Below are 23,496 nucleotides of genomic sequence, written 5' to 3'. Positions count from 1 at the left end.
TTAACACTATTAATCCACTGTCATATTTGAACCTGTAGTGTGCTAACTCTAAGAAAAATAATTATCTGTAAAATATATGCCAGAAAAAAGAAGAGCACATTACTAGAGGATGCATGCTGACCTTTTACCTTAGAGTAAAATGGGCTTATGATTTATTTCTATACCAATTAGCTAGAACTTATGAGAAATTGCTAGCCAATTAGGATAACACAGAAAAGTGACCTTAAAGGCTATTCTTGTGCTTTAAATATAATTCAAAATATTGTTGATAATCTATAAAACTCTGCTTTATGATGTAGTTAATTTAGGTTTCAAGGTGAAGTATGGAACTGAAATAACCAGCTGGACTCTTCAGACATAATGCCTTGCTTTTAAACTACCTTTGCACATTGATTTTTTCTGATTGGATAGGACTTTTTATAGTAAACATATATTTTATATTCATTAATTTTAAAGATTAATACTTCATAAGGTAAATTACTTGCAAATAACACAATTTTGTAAAACCATATTGATAAAAGCACATAAACATTGTTACCAATCAAGTATTGAATTTAGTATTAAACTTTTAAGTTCAAAGAATTACACATTTTTCTTAAGTAAGTAAAAATACCACTACATAACTGAATAAAGAATATGTTTCTGGGGCACCTGAGTGGCTTAGCTGGCTAGGTGTCTGACTCTTGATTTCTGCTTAGGGACCAGCTTGAGATTTTCCCTTTCCCTCTGCCCTTCATATCCCCCCCAACCCCTGCAACGCACCCCGTCCCCCGTCGGCTTGAGTGCACAATCTCTGTCTCTCTCAAAAAAAAAAAAAAAAAAAAGAATATGTTTCCTTTTGGAAACAAATTTAGAAGTAGTAAAGATTATAGTACGTTATTTTCTCTCTAGATTTCTACCTCAATCTAACAAATGTGGTTGATAATACAGTTTATGAGATTATCTGCATCAGTACACGCTTATCTAAATCACAAATAAATTGTCAGAAGGTAGTTTCTGTCATCAGCTAGAAAAGTGACAAAAATACCTAAAGGGCGGAAGAGGTTTAGAATCTTCACTTACATAAGAAAACTTTGATTTAGTTTTTAACACATCCTTTCCATTTATACTAGGGGTCAGGGGGACAAAATTTTTTAAATTTTACATAAAGTGTTAATCTTAGAAATATAATTACTACATTCATTTACTTGTGGTTAAGAGCTGAACATTCTGAAAAGAATATGTGATAACCAGATTATTGATTTATGGATTTAGGGCTTGGTTATTTATACCAATAATCTGATACCACTAGAATCTCATCAATATCCTGTTAGTAGGAATAGGATATTTAATGCCCAAAACCTACTATTTGGTCACTTCCTATATCATTCTTCTTTTCTCTTCCCTACTCTTCACTATCATCCCCTCCCCTCTTTCTGCCTCCCTCCTCTGGCCTGCCCCCCTTCCCCCTTCTCTCTCTCTCTCTTCAGTTGAGACTTTCTACCTGTTATTCCTCCTAATTCAACTCTTAAGAGCCTAATATTTGGTACACGTATTGAACTTCTCATGGCTTAAATGTTGCCTTCTCTGTAAACCTTTAAAAAGATACAAAAATATTTTTCCCTCTCTTTCAACAGATTTTCCCTAACTCTGGCATAATAAGCATTGCATTTGCTCAATGTTTTGTATGTGTTTCCTATCCCTCTCCCTGACCCCTTGAAAGGCAGGGCTAATGTTTTCCTTATCATTGTATCCTTAGCCTTAATACAATTTGTGAAATACAGATTTGTAATGAGTGTTTATCTTGTAGATGAATACTTGTATTTTTAGGTTAATTTTCCCAGTTGTTCAAATAAGTTAATTTTGTTCTCTTTGGAGACTTTCAAAGGGGATAGTATAGGGTTAACACATTCTCCATTTTCAAGGTGCCAAGTCCATATGGAAGGATAATATATCTAGGAGATGCTTTCCAACAGTCTTCCACAATCTTCTGCAACCAAGCCACGAATCTGAAAATTCCAACATTGGTCTTCCCAACCAGAGAACTTGGGAATCTCTTATATGCTACAGTTGAGTCGGGGAAGTACTAAAATTATGTTTATTTTTTTCCACCTATCTTTGGACTTGGGTGAAATGCCACTGAAGTATTTTGATCTAGGAGTCAGAATATAAAATGTTAAAACATGTAGTAATAACAGTAACTATAGCAACTATGAGAGCAACAAAAAAAACAATATTAAGATTCATTGATAGTCTTCCATGACTAAAATTGTTGATAGACATTAGGCATTTCTGGGGATTATAATTTATTTTTTATGAGTATGAAAATCCTACTTTTTTTTTTAAGATTTTATGTATTTATTTGAGAGAAAGAGAGCAAGTACAAACAGGGGAAGAGGCAGAGGAAGAGAGAAAGGGAAAAGCAGACTCCGAGCCCAAGGCGGGACTCAATCCCAGGACCCCAGGATCATGACCTGAGCTGAAGGCAGATGCTTAACCAACTGAGCCACCCAGGTGCCTGAAAATCCTACTTTCAAGAAAATCTTTTGAGAACTTCACATAAATACCAATCTTTACATGGTTAATTTATAAGAAATACTACAGAGTACTAAATGGTCTTACTTGAGAAACTTGGGCAACAGGCAATAAATATATTGCTAGAATTTAAACAATTTTGATCATCATTCTCAATGAAGAATATTAGAAAGTGAAAGTAGGCTTTAAATGGAACGGTGGAAGGAGAAATAGCAATGAGATTCCATTTATAAATTATTTGCTGCCTGACAGTATACTAAGTACTAAACTTTTAAACATTTCTAACTTTATACTCAATGATAAAATGCTATTACTATGCCCATTTTATATAATAGGAAATAGGTAAGAAAGGGTAAGTAACTTCTACATTGTGCATTGTGACTCAGCACGTTAAGTGTCTGGATTAAATTCAAGCCCAGTTCTGTCTGTCTGATTTAAAAGGCTATGCTATTAATTACTAATTCCTTCACTTTTCATAGTAAGATGCCTTCTCACTACTATGCCAGATATATTTGCTCTGCACTTTCCCCCTCACTGGGAATTGGCTGTTCTTCTAGATTTATTAGTTAGTTGCTTAAAGAGGAAGGTAGAGAAAGGTTTGAAAGGTTATTGCAGTTTTGTGAGAGGACAGAAGAATATTTCTTTTGGGAAAAAAGGTAAGAATGTCTGAAGACCTCTTTTTTCCTTACTTATTTATTATGGATTGCATTCCTTAAACTTTATAAGAAAAAAATCTAGAAATAAAAACAACTACCATACAGGGAGTACTCAGTGTGTGCCAATCACTATGTTAAATACTTTATATATATATTATCTCAAATTGTTAAAACACTGCCTCAAAGTAAATGTTAGTTTCTTGTTTTACAAATGAGGAAAATAATTAAATTATCTGCTCAATGACTGCAGATCTAGGACTAGCAGTTGTCGTATCCTATAAAGAATGAAATGCCTACATACTCTACTCTAGCAAAGTAGAGGAAAAAAGATTGACAATATTGAGTGATGGAAGAATCTTACATCGAGGTAGAAAGAGAGCATCAGTAGAATGAGATGATGCTGTAGAAAGAAATGTTTTCTCTCTTGGATTATGAATTTGAAGTTTCTACAGATGAAGCAGTGACCCATTTTAAAGGATGATACTAATATACCAATTGATAGTGTACGTATCATTTAGTGAACACTTAGCATTCTTTACAATATAATCTCCATTCTTACAAGAACCTTGTGAGGGAGCTGATGTATGTATTTCTAACTCCAGATTATACATGAAGTAACAGAGACTTTGAAAGTTTCAAGAACTTGTCTAAAGTTATAAATTAATTGGTGAATAGAGTAAGGATTCAAATGCATCACTGGTTAATACCTTGCCCGATGCTAAGGATACCTAAGGAAACATCCTATTAATAATATTGTGTTAATGGTATCTTTTTAATAACCATCTATGAGTTAAGTATAAGTTACATCCAAAGTAATATGTCAAGTCAGAAAAATAGAGATTTTTAAAAAAGATTTTATTCATTTATTTGAGAGAAAGAGGGCATGAGCGAGAAAGCACAAGCAGGGGGAGTAGCAGAGGAAGAGGGAGAAGCGGACTCCCCACTGAGCAGGGAGCCCAATGTGGTGCTGGATCAGGACCCTGAGCTCATTACAGCCACTTAAACTGAATGAGCCACCCAGGCACCCCTACAGACTTTTTTTTTTTTTTTTAACTAGATAAAGAGTGGCTATCCCTGGCTTACAGACTTTAGTCCCATTCAAGACTTGTCACAGAGACTAAGACCCTGTGCCCAAATCAAAAGCCATTATCAGTTGGAACTCAGTGGAAAGTTGAGGAGGAATAGCTGAATGATTCTGTGACCACCAAGAATGCTGCTTATCCCTTCAGAACATGCATCAGAGATGGCTAGCTCTAGACCATCCCTTAGTTCTGAGATTGATTCCCAGGATACTGTGATATCAGAATCTCTTTTGCTCTAGAGCTGAACTCGTAAACTAAAGGCTATTATTATTAATTGGAACTGGATGGGGCTGGGATAAATGGAACCTTAACTATATATTTATGAATGGGTTATCATATCTCAGGGAAACATAAAAATCAAGAATTCAGTACATTTTTGACATTTAGTATAATGGGAAAATGTAGACTGAGTTTTAGAATAATTAAGGGAGATTTGTGTTTTGACATGCAAATATAACTCTAAAATGTTGATTAATGGACCAATGCCAACAACAGGGAGATCTCTAAAGGAAAAAAAAAGTACAAGAGTTTGCAGTATTTTTTATCAGTGACTTGGATCATGACATAGAAGCCACCCTTTTCGTATTTGTGGATGACAGATTTAGGAGGATTATCTAATATATTTCATGACACTGGCAGATTTCAAAAATCTTGATAGGCTTGAATGATGGACTAAAACCAATAAAGAAGAATTTGACAGAAATAAATATAAGATTCCCCATTTAGATTAAAAGCAGGTTACATAAACGTAGATTCAGAGAGTCCTATCTCAAAAGCAGCTCAGTGAAAAAGACTAGATGTTTAAGTTGGTGACAGAAGGCAACAATAAGACATAAATAATAAATTCTAGGCTGCTTTAATAGCCTTGAAAAAGTATGTAATACCTATATGGCAGTACTTTTCAATGTAGACTTTAAAGATCCATTATTGAATCTTGAATAAATTAGTGGGTTCTAAAGAGCAACTTATTTTATTTTTTAGAACCAAAAAAAAAAAAAAGAATAGGATAGAATAGGATTGATGGAATAAAAATTACAAGATCACATTGTTCATACAATGGAATAATTGGGGAAGGTCCAGGTAGAGATACAGACAGACTATATATTATCAACTATAAGGCGGCCAGAATTTTTGATCATTGCAATTACTTTTGAATACCCAGTACCCAGTACACAGACAAGAAGAGTACATGGCATATGAAATATACTCAATAAATATTATGCCATGAAATATGATGAAAACTATGGCTCACGTGAAAAAGTTTAAGAGCCACAGCTTTCTGTCACTCTGCATCATCAAGACACTGGAGCACTGGGACACCCAAAAATTTTGTAAGGTATATTAATATATTATGGAGGCTCCAAATGAAGTTTATCAGGATGGAGCTATCTGATTTAGAAACCATACTATTGTAGAAACTATGGAGTAGTGATATTTAACCCAAAAATATTTTGGGACTACACAGATATCTTTACATGAATGAAGAACATTCAAGTGAAAGAACGAACATTTCAACAGATCTTACACAAGGAGGCACACTTTATTTATTTATTTCTGTGAGGGGGGAGAGAGGAGAGAGAGAGAGCATGTGAGCAGGGTGAAAAGGCAGAGGAAGAGAGGCAATCTTGAGCAGGCTCCATGCCCAACTCAGAACCCCAGGTGGGACTCAATATCACCACCCTGAGATCATGACCTGCGCTGAAATCAAAAGTTGGACGCTTAACCAACTGAGCCACCCAAGTACCTCTAGGAGGCACGCTTTAAAAAATTTTTTTATAAAAAATATTTCCAGTATGAAATTGCTTCCAACACTTTTATTATTGTGGTGTCTTGATACTGGTATTTTTTAAAACAGATAAATTGCTTAATTTACAAGGATAGATATTGTAAATTCTTTCCTGAGTCTACTTAATTTTTAGTTCAATATTTTTTGGTGTAAAGATTATTTCTATATTTTCAAAAATAATTAAAATAATTAATTGGTTATAGTTGGTTGGCTGTGCTAAGATTAGTGTAACTGGTACTGCAAAGGAATCCAGAAAACAATTGCATTATAGTAACAATGTATTAATTAATGTAGCCACTTTCATTGTCTCTGAGAGAAAGAAAAATAGACCAAAAAATTTGTTTGTAAGGACCATTTTTATAAAAGAAAATCACATATTTTCTTATAAACAGAATCAATTAATCTTCACATAATAGCTTAGATTAAATTGAATTAGATGTTCTTTTTAAACCCAGCCCAAATTCTAATTAGATGGTCACTGAAATAGTTTAGCTAATTCTTCACAGAACATAAGAAACCCACTAAATTCAATGGGATTATTATTATTATTGGGATTAATAGATCCAGAATTCAACAGTTTCAACTCCAATGGTAAAATATTTTACAAGTAAATACAAAGAATTAATTTTTCCTCGGAATCAGATTGACATTTTATTATCATCATTTATTATATAATCTATACTTTATTATCATATTTTTAAAACCCAAACTAACAGTTTTCAAAATTTTTAGAATTTAGGTTTTTTTTCTCTGATTATAAACAAAATATGCAATTTTTGTAGATAATTTAAAAATAGAAAAAGGACAAAAATAAATTACTTATCATTACTCAAAGCAAACCCATTGTTAACTTTTCAGTGTTTATTTGCAGTTATCTTTCACACATGTATTTTTAAAATTTGGGATTATATTAAGGTTAGTTTGTAAGCTATGTATTTTGTTCCAATGACCTTTCAGATAATTCTTATGCCATATGTTAAAAATAATATTTTTCTAACTATAAAATATGCACAATTATTGTTTGACAGGAAGTGTCCTACATTGTTACTATTTTTTCCTAAATGGTCATTTTTTCTTTCTTTCCATCCATGAATATTGTATATCTCTCATATATATGTTTATACATATATAAACCTATTCCTGAAGTATATATAATCACATATACGTTTAAGTCTGCTTTTGAAAAGGACGTATATGTCCAACAGAATCTCTCCTGTTGCATTTCTTAATCAGTAAATTTATCCAAAAATATGACAAGATCACATTACTAAAATTTTTTTTTCCCCAAGAGAGAGAAAAGAAGGGAAGAAAGAACAATTAAAGTACTTTCCTAAGGGAAATAGTTAGAATCTGAATATTTTAAGGAATATGCAGCAATTTGGGGTTAAATAAAACCCTTCAGGAATTTATCAGTCTGTAAAATGGAAATGATAAAAGAGGGTATAAAATTCATCATAGTCTGAAAATCGACCTGAGATATAGAGAGCTTTTATTTTTAACTTTTACTGCTGTATGGTCATCTAAATTCTTTTTTATTATTATTATGATTTGTATTCCTAAAGTCACTTTTAGAGTGAAGTAACATTCTATTGGTTGAATATTGTATAGAAAACACAAGTGAATACTGGCAACATTATATCATTTAACATAAGATGGCATCAGTGGTCTTGTGGTTTTCAAATATTTCAAATATTAAGTTAGAATTTCAGGTAACCACAGAGGAAAACACTGATTAAAACAAACAAACAAACAAACTCATCACAGATCTGAAAAAATAAAGTCATTAAACTATCCATAAATTAATTCTAGTACAGTCCAAGACTTCGAAAATGAGTAGCAACATGCCTTATTGAATTTGAAAAGAACTGAAAATCACATATTGTTCATAAGTAGAACTGCTTCCAAATAAAATTAGGATAAAGGAAAAGATTATTGAAATGAAGATAAGGAATATAGCTTGTTTAAAAAGTTATCCATGAGTAACTACCTATCTGTGTACTAAAATACTATCTGTTGTGAGTTTAATAGGACAATGATATTACTCGTCAACATTACAGAACAGTTTTAGATAGACTCAAGCAAAATGAAGGAATGAGCAACAAAGGACATTCAATTTCTCATTTTAAAAGTCTACACCTGCAATTTCAAGAGAACAAATGGTAATATATGCTTGGCATTATTTACTATGACAACATCTCATAATGGAGGTGAGAAGGAGCTGAGAAAATGGTCTTGACTTACTAATGTGCTCAGAAACCACAACCTGAAATGAATGAACAGAAAAATACAGAAGTCAATAATGCCAACTGGCTGATATCTCAATGGTGAGGAGAATCAGATACAATCCCTCTACAGTAGTATACACAACACTAATGAAAAGGAATTAAAGGAAAATAGGAAATATACAGAATTCTCAGGGAGTGAGCTATGAGGAAATGTTTCCTTAGTGTATCTTCTGTGCCAAGCACTGTTTTAAGAACTGGGGGATATAGTAATAAATAAGATTACTCTATAAATCCATCTTCTTATGGAATTATTTTTGGGTAGGCATGGGGCTGTGGGAGTGTAGAGGGTTTTGGGAGTGGAGAATATAGCTAATAAACTACTAAATTACTACTTCAAAAGAGCAAACAAACAAAAAGGAGCAGGATAATTTTAGATAGTGATAAGTGGAGAAAGAAAACAAAATGGGATGAGAGTAAGAGCAATTTGAGAATTCGAACAATGTTTTAGGAAGTAAGGGTATTATAATTGATTTTGCAAGCATAGTCCAGATTAACTTTAAGAGCAAGCAAATAATTGGGGACCAAGCTCTGGGAGTAATTTAAGGTGGTAAAAATGAATAGCAAACTCAGTCACAAGAATAGAAGCTGAGCCTTCTCAGGTAGGTACTAAATATATTCTAGTTCCTACTCATTCTTTAGAATGTATTATCCAGAGGCAGGGGGATATAGAATGAGAGTCACTAGAAATTTTGTGGAATTTAGGAGTAAATGTTAAAATACTGAATTTAAAATATCAATGATCAATGGCTTTATTTGCATATTCTAGTTTTAGTAATTCAACTTATTGTCTTCCATATTTCCATATTATAATCTAGGCACTGTACTAAGATTCTTCAAAAAAACAATGTGAAAGCTCTTAGGGAATTTATTAATCAGTATAAATGAACAATTACTAATATTAGAACAAAACAAATAGCATCGGGGAAATACATAGCGTTGTCAGTATTTAAGTGAGTTGTGATAAAGAGAAACTTTGAGATGTTCCATATTTGTAAAGATTGAAACATGATTTCTAAAACATTTCTGAAGTGTTTTATACAGTCAAATAGGAAACATGCTAAAAGTTAAGTATGGGCATTTGAAAGATTCATAAACATCAGTCACAAATGCTTTATTCTGACATGGGAACATGCACATGGGATAAAGTACGTTTTGAATGTTTGGAATATGTGGTCAAGTATAGGGTTTATTCTTTTTCTTATAGGAAGAATTAATAACCTAAAAGCATGATTTACTTACAAATGGATTTTAAATATTTTGTTCAAAATATTCAATTACTAACTTTGCCATTATAGTATCTATAATTAAGAATAAGGAATAGGAATGTAAAATCTAACACTTCTCCAAAGACTATTGTATAACATGTTTGTGAAAATACTGCAAGATCAAATATTACATTAATAGGTTCTTGCTGAGGATCATTCTTATAAAATAAAAAACTTGTGTCCTGTGAAAGAACTTGAAAAACAGTTCTGATGACTAATTAACTGATTAATGTGCTCTTTCTTTTCATTTTTTGACAATCAGTGTCCACAACTTAAAAGCCCTATTTATAAAAATTATTTCTCAAATTATAATTTTACTAAAAATAACACATAAACATAGACATCGTGGTGTCAATAATATCTCCTAACTTTTAATTAAATGTCCTATTTATGCAATTTTATGTACAATACTTACACTAATTAGATAGTTAGAATATGTGACTAGATCTCGCTGCTATATAATAAAAGACCTTAATGTATTTTAGACAGAAAAAAGGAAATAATCACCCAAGCTTTGCTTTAGGTATTTTAAAAAGGGATAATGTATCTTAAAAAGAGATCAAACAATACGGAACAATTAAAGGTAATATTTTCCAAGGAATCTGTCTGGAACCAGTGTCTGTGGATACTCTCTTAGAAAACACAAAAAGTAACTACACCTCTTTTGCATACAACATAGGAATTCCAACATTGTCTGTAATATTATCAGTAATATTATCTCATAATGATTATCAGCCAGATTATCTTTGAAAACATAAAAATTGTGATGGATAAGAAACCTAAAGTCAATAAAGTCGACAGCAGTGACATGAGTTAAGACGGCCTTATATTTCTCTGGCCAGACAAGTTGGTCAGTTACCAATGTACCTCCTTTTTCCTACTACTTAAATCTCTGGAAAGCAGTGGTAAGTCAATTTTTATAGAACAATGAACTATGTTATATATGACGATAGAGGAAGTTCCTGAAAGGTGGTCTCAAAATATCTATACAACTATTACCAACTCCAGCTGAAATCATTAGGTGAATGTTGATAAGGAACTTCATAAGAGATAGATTAGGCTGGCAACTCTTGAATCTTACAATCATTCTTCACATCACTAAACTGAGATAATCTCATACCATGTATTACCCAATGTGGTATAATATGAATTATACACACTACAATAATATATTCTTGGAGGAAAAAAAAAACACAACAAACCTCTGAAACTAACTACCAGTCTACAGACAACATGGAGGATAAAGGCTCATGTTTTAACATGAACACATGCTATGAAATTGTTAGCAACCAAATTCAGAGTTTGGAAAATTCTGGAGTACACAATTAAGCGGCACCAACTATTAAATGACATGAGAAAAAATATAAGTGTGGAATGATTCTAGAGTAACGGATATTTAAAATACATGAAAACCAAACAAAACATGTGACACAACTCATTTTGATCCCGATTCCACTATCAATTATAGAAGACGTTTTTGAGATAATCAAAAAACATTAGAGAGAGACTAGGTATTAGATGATATTGTAGAATTCTTGTTTATTTTGTAAGGTGTTAAACAAAATGTCCTTATTCACTGAGATATACATAGAAATATTTATTGGTGGGGTGATGTAAAGTCCGAGATTTGCTTACAAAGAAAACTGGACAAACACATGAAGAAAAAAGTTTGTGTATGTGTGTTATGGGGGAAGAGGGATAAATGAAATAACGGCAAAACATTAATAACTGTAGTAGGTAAAAGAGGCAGGAAAAGGACACCCCCCCTGCCCCCCCCCGCCAGGTCTCAATCTTGAAAACCTATGAGTATCTTATTATATGTCAAGGGGTAATTAATGTTGCAGATATGTTTGCTTATCAACTGACCATAAAATGGACAAATTTTCCTGAAGATACTACAGTGAAGAGGGGAGTGAATCAATGCAATCATAAAGGTTTTTGTAAGTGGAATAAGAAGGCAGAAGGAGTAGAAACAGGGAGTTGGCAATATGAAAAGAATTTGGCCTGATGTTGCGGGCTTATGACACCATAAGGCTGTAGGCAGGCTCTAGAAGCTGGAAAGACAAGAAAACAGACTGTACCCTAGAGTCCAGAAAGGGAATCTGTCCTTATTTTTAGCCCCCTGACATGCATTTCTGAATTCTGAAGAACTATAGAATAATATATCTGTGTTTTAAACCACCACGTTTACATATTTTTCTTTTACAGCAGCAATAGAAAAATAATGTACTAGGTTATCGGTATGTGGGTTTCATTATTCTCTTTACTTTTGTGTTAACTTGAAACTTTCCATAGTAAAATTTCAAAAAATACATTAATATTCTGAAAAGAATTTTCCACAACCAATTTTGTGATTAAAGTCCAGTATCAAAAAGCTTAAATAAGGATATATGAAATCTAACTTAAATAATATGATTAGTTATGAAGATGTTCTTCATATATAATCAAAGATGTAATTTTGGTATAATTATTTGAGCAATACTGTACTGTTAAAAAATAGGAAAAAAAGAGCGCAGTGTCTTCATAACATTTCAGATGTCACATTTGTAAACACAAACTATATTGAAAACCACATGATGACATCACCAATTAATAGATCAGGGGAGATGGTACATACCTTTTTTGACCTTTTGTGTTAAGCTTTCACTGTTAATTTTGGAATTTTGCAAGTGAGGCACAGTTATAACAATAAATCCCTCTATAAACACCACATTTTTAGACCAAAAATCAAAGAGTGATAACCTATTATTGTCTTAAAATGTAATTTAAAATTGTATTTTATTCAGCAGAATTATATTCACATGAATATTTTTATCTGCCTTAAAGGGAGATGGTGACTTTCGAAGGATGGGGATTTTTTTTCTATCATCTGAAAAACAATTCCCTATATCCTCAAAGAAAATTAATTTTGTTTCAGTGCACTTATAAAAAAAGACTACTGGGCGCCTGGGTGGCTCAGATGGTTAAGCGTCTGCCTTCGGCTCAGGTCATGATCCCAGGGTCCTGGAATCGAGTTCCGCATCGGGCTCTCTGCTCCTTGGGAGCCTGCTTCTCCCTCTGCTTCTCTCTCTCTCTCTCTCCCCGTCTCTCATGAATAAATAAATAAAATCTTTAAAAAAAAAAAAAAGACTACTTCACAGTACAAAGAAAATGAAGATTACTTAATGAAATCTTCCCTCTAAAAAAGTAATAGTAATAAGGAGTGCCAAGCTTTGGTACAGCATAGGACTCTTGATCTCTGGATCTTGAGTTTAAGCCCCACTTTGGGCTCAGAGTTTAATTTAAAAAAAAAAAAGTAATAAGAAAAGGTGACATAGAAGCAAATGATTTCCAGTGTTTGGCCTGTATATGTGATTCTTGTTCAATGATGTAACACTATCAGAGAGAGCACTGAGCTGATGGGGTTTTGGAATATAGATGAGGTTCAGTGGGGTGGAGTCTGGAGCTGATGACCAAAGAAAGAATTCTTGAGACGTCTTTAGTGCAAAATGGTGGTTTTATTAAAGCATGGGGACAGGACCCTGGGGAGAAAGAGCTGCTACACAGGGGCTGTGAGGGGTGGCTGATTATATACTTGGGAGTTGGTGGAGGTAAGAGAAAGGGAGGTTTCAAAAGGGTTTTCATATGTTAAAGAAGACCCTCAGGATACTCGGGGCCTGGCTACATCAAGCTAAGGTTGTTTTTCTCTCTGGCAAGGCATTAACATTAAGATAGTTGGGAGATTCCTGGAAGAAAGTCACACGTGTCCCACCCAGGAGGTGGGGGTGGAGGGAGGTTGCAGGGTGTCAACTTGTGCTTTGTCCTCAGCTAGCCTTATGCTCCCTCATCAGAGCAAAGAGCAAATGCTTCTCTCCTTAGTCCATGAAACTTGCAAGAGGCATAATATTTCTCCTACATCAATAGTCCATTTCACTTAAAGAGGAGAGGGGAAGAGAGAATGTCAAATTAAGTCATGCAAAATTAATATGATGGTAAAACTGGACAGAATTTTTTCAACAGAGTAGGTATTGGTGAGACCCTATATTTGCTTTTATGGCAAAAATTAGAAAATGGTCAAGAATTACTTTGAGAGTAGGTATTTACCTCAACTATGAGCTAAAGAATCAATTGGGTTATTTCACAGCTGTTCCTTCACTTGTCTACACTATGCCTACAGCAACAAGTGCAAGTGATGATTTTCCTATTATTTCCAACATTCTCTGTAATTAAGGTTTAAGGGTAGAGATAAATATATGAGTGTCTACCTCAGAAGGAATATTTAAAGTTTGTTTTTATGTCTCCACTAATCCTGTCCTGTACTTATCTTTTCCAGGGAATTACTAGGGAATTGAATTACTTTGCTTCTGAAATTAACCCTGAAGGGCTACACAATTCTTGGGCAAAACTGGCTGGTAGCTTTTCAGCGTAGAAAAAGATACCAACCAAAGAAACTTCAATGTGCAAATAAAACACTGATGAATGAAACAATAAAATGGTGAGAAAGGCTACTTCTTATCCATGGGGAAATACTAAAGGCCAAGTGTGCTGAGTTTTATGCTAATATAAAATTGGTTCCAACAAAATACCCAGTTTTATAATCTAACAAATTGGTGCCAACTTATTTAAACAGTCTAACAGCGGGGGGGGGGGGGAGGAATGCCATTCAAGAAACATCTGTTTAGAAGAAAAGTCTGGAATCATTAAAAATATATTCATTATAAGATAATTAGTAGGAATGAAATCAATACTGACTTGCCTCAAAGATATGATTTTAATACATGTGGCAATAAACAGTGACTGCTGTGAATAAGGCTTGTCCTTCTTATGCTAAATTAATATTTGTATTATTTATTATTGAATGACATAAGTGACAGAAGACTCTCATAAGCCAATTCAAGATTAAGGAAAGTATTTCATCATGTTATATACACAATAAGAGGAAAAATAAAAGAAAGAGATTGAGGAAAGAGAAATTTAGACCTGTTAAAAGATAAACTGAGGAACATTAAAACTTTTGAGAGTTTATTTGAACAAAAATCTATTAGAATTGGGCAGCACCAAACCAGAAGGGGTTATAAGTGCTTCAGGAGCTCCGGGAGAGACTTTTATAGAGAAAAGGCAGAAGCAAGGTGAGGAAATTATTGATTGGCTAAAGCTTAAGGACTAGTTTACTGTCAGTGATTGATTGTCTTTAGCATTTTCATTTCATAACCTTCAGGCATTTATAGGTTTAGATTTTAGTTTGCTTACATAGGCCATCATTAGAGTAATTTAACCATTCCCCTCATTTGGTCATCCTCTCATACATGAGAGATTAACCAAAATTTTGGTTATTAGTGCCACTCTCAGTCCCCATCAGAGTTAAATTATTCTTGTCTCATTGTGAAACTCACAGATTATGATGTCAGACTCATGGGAGAATTGTTTATGCTGTTCATCTCATTGTTCCTCTTGTTTCTGTTTCTCTAAGCACAGTGAGATCATCTGATGTACCGCTGATAGCTCTGAACATGCATTTAAGACCTTTGACAGACCATAATATACCAGGGAGACTACAATGGTAGTATTATTAGGGTAATACCAAAAGACTGACATGCACTACTCAGCTAGCGCTTCTATGAACCAAGCCTGTTGGTATCAAATAAATCAAAGAATGTAACTGAAGGGGTATCAAGCTGTTTTAGTTAAGTAGCTTGTTTCTTAAATTTGCTATAGTACCAGAGATGATCTAGGTACAGACGGAAGCATTTGCTATGGCACAGGCTCCTTGTTCAGCCAATAAGCATTTTAAAGCAATTCTATTATCTAAAAACAACCTTAGCAAGAAAGTCTAGGGACTTTTGTTCTTTTATGGCCTCAGCAGTAGATTCAACACCAGGATTAAGGAGCACTGTCTTCCCTTTATTAACAAGAGAAAAAGCAAGGAGCAAAAAGGCAAAAGGAATAAAAGTTTCATACTGGAAATGAAAATCTTATCCTTGATCTTAGGAGACCTACTTACCTCAAGATGTTTTCTACTCCTGGGAGGAAACTATTTTAATCTAGATCTCCAGCTGATTCCAAGAGTTGGGCAGAGCCCTTCTTAACTGGGGCATGTGGACCCAAGGTTCAGGTTCCTGAAGCTTGGTTATTACCTGGGTAGTGAGGAGGACCTGGTATGGTCCCTTCCAAGGAAGTTTAAGGGCCATTTTTATTCTTAGTTGATTCCAAATCACAAGGGTGGAAGAAAACTAGAAACATTAGTTTGGAGAGACACAGCCAGATATTTGAGGAAACTAGAAGAATCTGGGATCCAGCTTGGTTTGCAGAGACAATGAACAGACCTAGAATCTGGTATCCACAAGATTGTTATAATTTTCTATTGAAACATAATTTTTTACTCTATAATCACCATCATTTCTATCAAAGATAATCACAGTAAGACTAATTTGTTTGCAAAATAAGTCAAGTCTCATTAAACTTGTAAATATCACTTACGCAAGTGCATCAAGAATAGTGATGGACCACATAGGCTCTTTTAAAGTCTACTTTGCTGGAAATTTTCATAAGGTATCTTAGATTGGACTTTTAAAAGCCTCTCCAATCTAAGAAGTCAAGCCCAGAACCTGCCATCAGATTTCACCAGAAGTACCTATAGATTTGGGTGAATTCCTCTCCTCTTGTGGTCCCCAAGATATCCTAAGGTTACTGGGCCCACCAGGGAGTAACCTTCCTTACTCACCTGCTCAGGCTCCCAGGAACCTTGTACATAAGGTACCAAAATAGTTTTTCCAAGGGGCTTTTAATGGCTCCATTAAGTCAACCTTAGTTTCTCAAAACTATCTGGTCACATCTGATTTTACACATATTCTCAAATATGACATTCCAGTCAAGCCTTAGTAATATAACCAATGTTTCCAATTGTGTGTGTGATTTGGGGAAGTTATTAGAATGTCAAAAGGTTTGAATATTTGGCTAAATAGGATCTCAGATCATTATGAAACAATACTTATCTATTTAACTAAAGTGACAATAGAAAATTTTAAAGGTAAAAATAGGTTACAGAGTTGTGAAAAAAACTCAGTTCTTTTAATATTAAGAAGACTGGGTTTTCTTAAGTAATCAAAGACCTCAAAAAGACAATGTGAAATATAGTAAATTATTTTGGCAAGACACAAATCTTTGCTTTCCACGTAGATTGTCCAAAAGGTAAAAAAACAGAAACAAAAGAACCAAAAAATTTCACAATCTCTTATCAAGAGCAGACCAATGGTACAAGAAACCATACTCCTTTTTTTAAGAGGGAGAGAGAGAGAAAGAGATAGAGGCAAGGGGTAGGCAGAGGAAGAGGGGAAGAGGGAAAGAGGGAGAGAATCTTAAGCGGGCTCCATGCCCAGCATAGAGCCTAAAGTAGGGCTCCATCTCACAACACTGAAATCATGATGTGAGCTGAAATGAAGAGTCAGATCCTTAACATACTGAGCCACTGAGTCGCCTAAGAAAACCATCCTTTTAACAAAGAGATAACCAAATTCTAAATTTGTACCAGGGCACTTTTAATATTAAAGCTCATTCTTCAAAAACATAAATAAATCTGTTCCAATTTTAGTTATCTTGACCACACATAAAATTCCTTATCCAAGACTCCTTTTCTACAAACCTTCTAAACTTTTTAAATAATCCATTCGAGTTTCCTTTCATCCTTATTATTTCTAAGTAGTTTATTTGCATATATTGATTAGAATTCTGAATGCTTAGAATCATTTATTCCTAGTGGAAACTAAGAAATAAGCAATTGTGGAATGTCTGCAGCCTGTAGATTGGCAAATTTATGAGTACATTTCACAATTTCTAGAAATATATTTTTCTTCATAGTAAATTATTCAATGTGACACAAAACATGTTTACTAATAGACCCAAATATCTTTAGTTCCTCTGTAAAAGAAAGCCAAAAGTGAATAAATCTGTGTCCAGTAACTAATGTTTCAGTATTTTATCTTATTTGGAAATGATCTTGCTTTTCAGTGAAACCTAGGTGGAATAAAAGTATTGTATTTAATGCTGATATCTCTAAAAACATGACTTGTTTTTATTAAACCAACAAGCTCATACTAGCTTTTTTTTTTTTACTGAACATTATCCTAGATCACAGGAACTTGAAAAACATTTTGGTTAGTTTCTATATTTCTGAGAATATACCTGATTTGTATAAATGCTTATTTGTTTCTAAGCCAATTAAATAGAGAGCTTTACAAATTAATTTTGGCAATAACATCCAGCGTGAGAAAAATATCACACATCTATCTATAATTTACCTAAATAGGCATACATACTATTTTACAATATCTGCAAGTCTTATGAGAAAAATAGGGAACACATTGCTATTGGTATAAAGGATAGGTGGGTTTTGAATAGTTTCTAGAGCAACATTTGTAAAGACTCCATTTGTAAGACAAATACAGTTGTTTTTAATTCCCCAAAGAATTTGACTGCAACCTGAATGATATAAAGAAACTGATTCAGCCATCCAACTACATTATCCTCAATTTGCTTCTTTATACCAGGGAGATCTTCAACTAAGATGGAAATCAAAAGATTCCTATGTTCTTGATTTAGAGGTGCATTTGTTTGGAAGGTTTTAATAAATCCTTCCACAATGGCTTCAGAATGTTTTTCTTTCCCTTTGGGTACATAGTTTCATTTTAACTTTAGGGAAGAAGGCCTAAAAGTTCCTATCAGTTTCTGATTATCAGCTTTCAATCTGGCCAACATCTGACCATAGAGCTACTTTAAGAAAAAAACAAAAACAAAACAAAAAACAAAAAAATCTTTTGAATGTCTTGCCGGTTTTAGCCACGACAAATAGTAAATATTCCTAGCATGGACTCCCAAAGGTAACCAAAAGACTTGGACAATTTCCCTGAGAGATGAAAAAGAGTGGTAATGAATAAGAGACAGGCAGGGCTAGGTAGGGAGAGATAGGTAGGGGGCCATGGGATCAGGCTCACAAAATTCAAAATGTGGGAGACGAAGGGAAACCAGAGATAAGGAAACAAACCAGACCATCCTGACCTAGGGGTCAGAAGTGGGGACTTCTTGTAACAGCTACTTGTGACCAACGAGGAATTACCTGGATCCTAAAAAGGAAGTAAGCCACTGAAGGTGTTATCACTAGTCTTTACTCAATGGTGCTATCAATAGAGATGTTAAAAAGATTTACGTTCCCAGGTTAGCTTTCTATAATAGACCATCCCTAAAAGCCCTCAGTGGTAACCCTCTCGGGGCCCCTCGCACTCCTGAGAGCTTTTTTCTGTATCCTTACTCAATAAACTTCTATCGCTTTACTCACTCTCCGTTGTCCACGAGACAACGGATGGTTGCCATGCCTAGTTCTCAGCACAAAACGAGACAAACTACAGGCAATAGCTGTCCCTGGGAAAGAAAGCACCAGGAACTAATGTTTTCGTTTTTGTTTTCCTGCCAATCTGCATTTGGAAAGGAAGAGACAACCTGAAATTTTATCGTCCTCTTTAGCTGGGCCCCACAGAGGTCTAGGAGCGCTGACCGTGTTAAGAATTCTTACCTTTTGCCAGCTTCTGTCAGTTTTCTCAGGTTCCCAACTCCAGGACTTGCTGCCAGTGAACGGCCCCAACAGTTTTCACCTTCACCGGAAACGGTAGAGGAGGTCCAGTTTAAGTCGGACCCAGTCTGACCCCGGAAGGAATCTGGTTTCTATGTGGGACCCAGTCTGATCCCGGAACCAGTTCCCGGAACCAGTCCCGTTCTGTCAAACCCGTCCAGCCGTATAAAACCAGCCCGGTTTTCAAGTCAGACCCAATCTGACTGTGGTGGTTTCTGGACCCAGTCTGGAAAAAGCAGTTCTCAAAGTTTGGAAAGCTCATAATGCAAAAGTTACAGAACTAGGATCCAGAATCCGTTCGACACTCACCCACCTGCTCTAGACACCGTGAGAAAGCGGCGTGCTCAAGCGGCCGCTCAGGTACCCAAGCCTTGTTGCTGTTGCTCCTGGGAGCCCTCGGGGATCCCCCTAGTTTCCTTCTGATTACAGAACTGCTAAAAAAAACTGAGCCATATTAAAACTTTTAAGGGAGGTTTTGTTTTTGTTTTTGTTTTTAGCAAAAATCTATTAGAATTGAGTACCATGAGACGGGAAGTGATTAAGAGTGCTTCACAGATGGGGGCAGTTTATCAGAGCGAGCGAGAGCTCACAAGCAGGGGGAATGACAAGCAGAGGGAGAGGGAGAAGCAAGTTTCCTGCCGAGTGAGGAGCCCCAGGTCAGGCTCGATCCTAGGAGCCTGGGCTCATTACCTGAGCCCAAGGCAGAAGCTTAACCAACTGAGCCACCCAGCTGTCCCATAGGGGAGAGACTTCTATAGAGAAAAGGCAGAAGCAGTGTAAAGAGATTATTGATTGGCCATAGCTTAAAGCCTAGTTAGCTGTTTGTGATTTGTTGTCCTTAGCATTTTGGTTCGGTAAACTCGAGGCATTTTACAGGCTCAGAATTTGGTTTGCTTACATACATCACCACAGTATTAGATTCACATCAGTCTAATGGCCACCTTGTTTAATTAATTTAACAGATAAAATTCAACATTAGTTCCCCTTCACTGGCTTTAAAAGTAGGATTCCGATTTCTGCTTCAGTCAGTTCTAGTCTGAATAAATTTAGAGCAAGCAGTAAAGGTAAAAATATTTTTAACTTCTGGATATAGGTGACTGTAGTAGCTATATTTTATTTTTTGTTGTTTTCTGAATTTGGTCATCTTTCAAGAAAGAAAAAAGATAAGCGCACACACACACACACACACACACACCCCAAAACAGTATTTTTATTATAATCACCTCTGTTAATATGTCATAATTTTGACTTTTTGTGAGTGAAATTGAAACAAATTATTTAAAATTATACTTTAGTTTATTCCATAGGAATAGAAATGTCATCAAATTAATAGAGGACAAAGGATGAGAAAGTACTTTTAAAACTGCTCATATTAATGTGTCAGTATCAGTAATTCAGTTTTTATTTAGAAATCCCATATAGATTGCTTTGCTCAGTGGCAGTATCGTAGCCAATGAGGTTTATCTGAGGCGCGATTATTGCTAATTGAAATCCCGTATATAGGCTCTATATAGTAGCAGTCAAAATGATTCTAATGAAGCCGGCAATGATTCTTCTTAAAAAATATAACTAACTAATATATACAAATGGGTTGTCATCTTTAATTTTATAATTACATTTATGTAATAAAAGAGTATTTTAATATCCACATTGAAGGCTGCCTTTCACTATTAAGGATAGGTTTGATTCATATTCATATTCAAAAGTCTTTTGAAGTCAGGTCTACATTCATGTTACAAACTGCAGCTTCAGTGTCGGCTCCTTGATGGAAAGGAATGAGACTCTCTATTGTTCATCTTTCAAACTAGAGAAAAACTGGAAAAATAATTCACAAGTAAAAACTCATTAACTTCTCCTTGACTTTTTTAAATTGAATGATCAGTGGAGGTCCAACATTTTTTCACCAAAATAGATAGCTTCATAATAAAAGAAAATGACTAATTGTCCTATGTTCATTAAAAAAAGGATTGTTCTCATGTTCTTATGAATGTTCTATATTCGAACACTACTTTTTTTATTAGTAATACATTATATACATTATACATTCATTAATATTTTGGGTTTTTTAAACTATTTTTTACTATTTTTTAGTCTATATACCGAAATTGCTCTACCAATCCCTATTCATGAAGACTAGGATATCTGCAACTTTTCACAGACTAGAACTATAATTTTTTATATATTTGTCCATGACATATATAATATATCTTAATGACAAATATATAAAATGACACACACATAAAATATATGACAAATACATAAGATATATGACAAATGTTTAAAAATGTATGAATATATAATGACAATTATATAAAATATGACAAATATTTAAAAATATATGAACAGTATGTATAAAAATTATGATTATTGATTTAAGAAAAATTCTTAGACATGCATTATTCAGTCAAATTTTAAACATTTTAAGATTTTTTTAAATGTGTAGACAACATTCTTTTGAGGCTTTGTACCATTATATTTTCACCAGACTCTATAGTAGAGGAGGAATGGGTTTGGAAGAAGATACAAATCTTTTTGAAATAATGAGTAAATATTCATCTAAGCCATCATAATGAGATGTGTCAAAAGAGAGGTTCAGATTAATGATATATAAGTGTTGGCGCCCTTAGCATATTGTTCATAATCAAAACTGTTAGGGTGGATAATGTCATCTAAGTAGATTAGCCTGAGGGGAAATGATTTGAGGTAAAGTTCTAATGAATTTCACCATGTATAGTTAGGCATAAGAGGAGGAGTCTTTAAGGAGACAGAGAAGGAAAACCCATAGGTGTAGGAGAAAAAATCAGGAAACTGTAGTGTCACAGAAACCAAGAAAGAACTCAAGAAAGAAGAAATGGTAAGCAGTATCAGCCAAAATTTATCCAGCATTATAGAAGTTAATGTGAGCTACCTGGAAAATTGTACAAAATTGAAGATAATGAGGGTTAGTGGACAGAATGAAAACAAAAATAAGGAAATTATGTTTTGATAAGTTGATATATAAAAATGTAGGATGCCATTGCAATTGTTACAGGATATAAATTTATACAAAGATGCTTATGCGGGCGCCTGGGTGGCTCAGTTGGTTAAGCGATATAGAAGCAACATAGTGCTTTGGCTCAGGTCATGATCCTGGAGTCCCGGAATCGAGTCCCACATCGGGCTCCCTGCTCAGCAGGGAGTCTGCTTCTCCCTCTGACCCTCTTCCCTCTCATGCTCTCTGTCTCTCATTCTCTCTCTCTCAAATAAATAAATAAAATCTTTAAAAAAAAAGATGCTTATGCTTAATAAGTTTGAATATTCAAGGAAGATATGGATTGAAAGTATTCCTTGGGTTTGGTGACATGATGTTGATTATGATATTCATGAGAACAGTTTTAGTAAAATGGTAGGATTTAAGTTTCATAGGAAGGGTGTTATAGAATAAGAGAGAATAAGTTGGAGATAAGTATATAGAATTTATTTTTAAAATTTGACTGTGAAGGGATGGAAAGAATAAAAAAAAATTGTGGTCAGCAGTAGTCAGAAGTTCCCAATAAGCTTATAAAACATGTAGTAAGGATAATAGATTAATTAAAAGATTGTGGTACTTAAGATGTCAGAATTATTGGAGGGGGTGGTCCTCAAAGACATGGAGATGATGGACTTGAGGATTGATTATGCATTTTTGTGGAATAGGAAATTATAGAAGGATGTATAGGATCTTGGATAGAAACTGCAGGTAGGTGCCAAAGAATGAAGCAAATGTGTGTCCGTGTGTGTCAGGGGGTGAGGGGTTAGGCTGGGGATAGTGGTGATGCAAGAAATTAAAATGGCAGCTTGGGCACATAAAAACAAAAATACTTTAGGCAAATATACTTTATTCCTTTGTGATAGTAATATTTTCTAAGTCATTTGATCTGAATGAGATTTAGCCTTCCTAAAGACAAGTGCATAATATTCCATTTTCTCCATAAATAAAAAGAACTGTACAGAGATAACACCCATTATAGAGCATGGTGGTTAAAGATTATCTCTGATTCTTTGTATAAAGAGTAGATACGCTGTTAAATTGAGTATTGGATGAACCCAGAGTTAAGAGTAAAAGTTCAGTTGGAAATATGTTGCTTCTAAAGAAACATTGTCATTTAATTTTCATTTCTATTTGAAAAGTATTAGAATAAGCAACAATTAAAAAAATCACCATGGTGTTACCTTTTTTTTAAATTTTATTTTATTATGTTAGTCACAATACATTACATCATTGGTTTTTGATATAGTGTTCCATGATTCATTGTTTGCATAGAACACCCAGTGCTTCATTCAATACATGC

The 23,496-nt window shown here is 34.2% G+C and overlaps 1 long non-coding RNA gene and 1 pseudogene across 3 annotated transcripts in view; one reads left to right on the top strand and one right to left on the bottom strand.

Annotated features, from left to right (window-relative positions):
- LOC141371375 (uncharacterized) overlaps nt 1–19,224 on the bottom strand; it is a 411,253-nt gene extending 392,029 nt beyond the window's left edge. For all 3 annotated transcript variants that reach the window (XR_012376307.1, XR_012376300.1, XR_012376308.1), the window contains exon 1: nt 19,130–19,224. This is a non-coding gene — a long non-coding RNA (uncharacterized lncRNA). The remainder of the gene's footprint in view (nt 1–19,129) is intronic.
- A 1,386-nt stretch (nt 19,225–20,610) lies between these two features.
- On the top strand, nt 20,611–20,726 carry LOC112820548 (U4 spliceosomal RNA; annotated as a pseudogene).
- The last annotated feature ends 2,770 nt before the right edge of the window (nt 20,727–23,496 follow it).

The sequence above is a fragment of the Callorhinus ursinus genome, unplaced genomic scaffold (assembly GCF_003265705.2).
Source record: "Callorhinus ursinus isolate GAN/ISIS: 27379988/994484 unplaced genomic scaffold, GSC_fseal_2.0 scaffold3, whole genome shotgun sequence".
In the NCBI taxonomy this organism is placed as follows: domain Eukaryota; kingdom Metazoa; phylum Chordata; class Mammalia; order Carnivora; family Otariidae; genus Callorhinus; species Callorhinus ursinus.
Note: the sequence above shows the minus strand (reverse complement) of the source record. Positions and strands in the feature narration are given on the sequence as shown.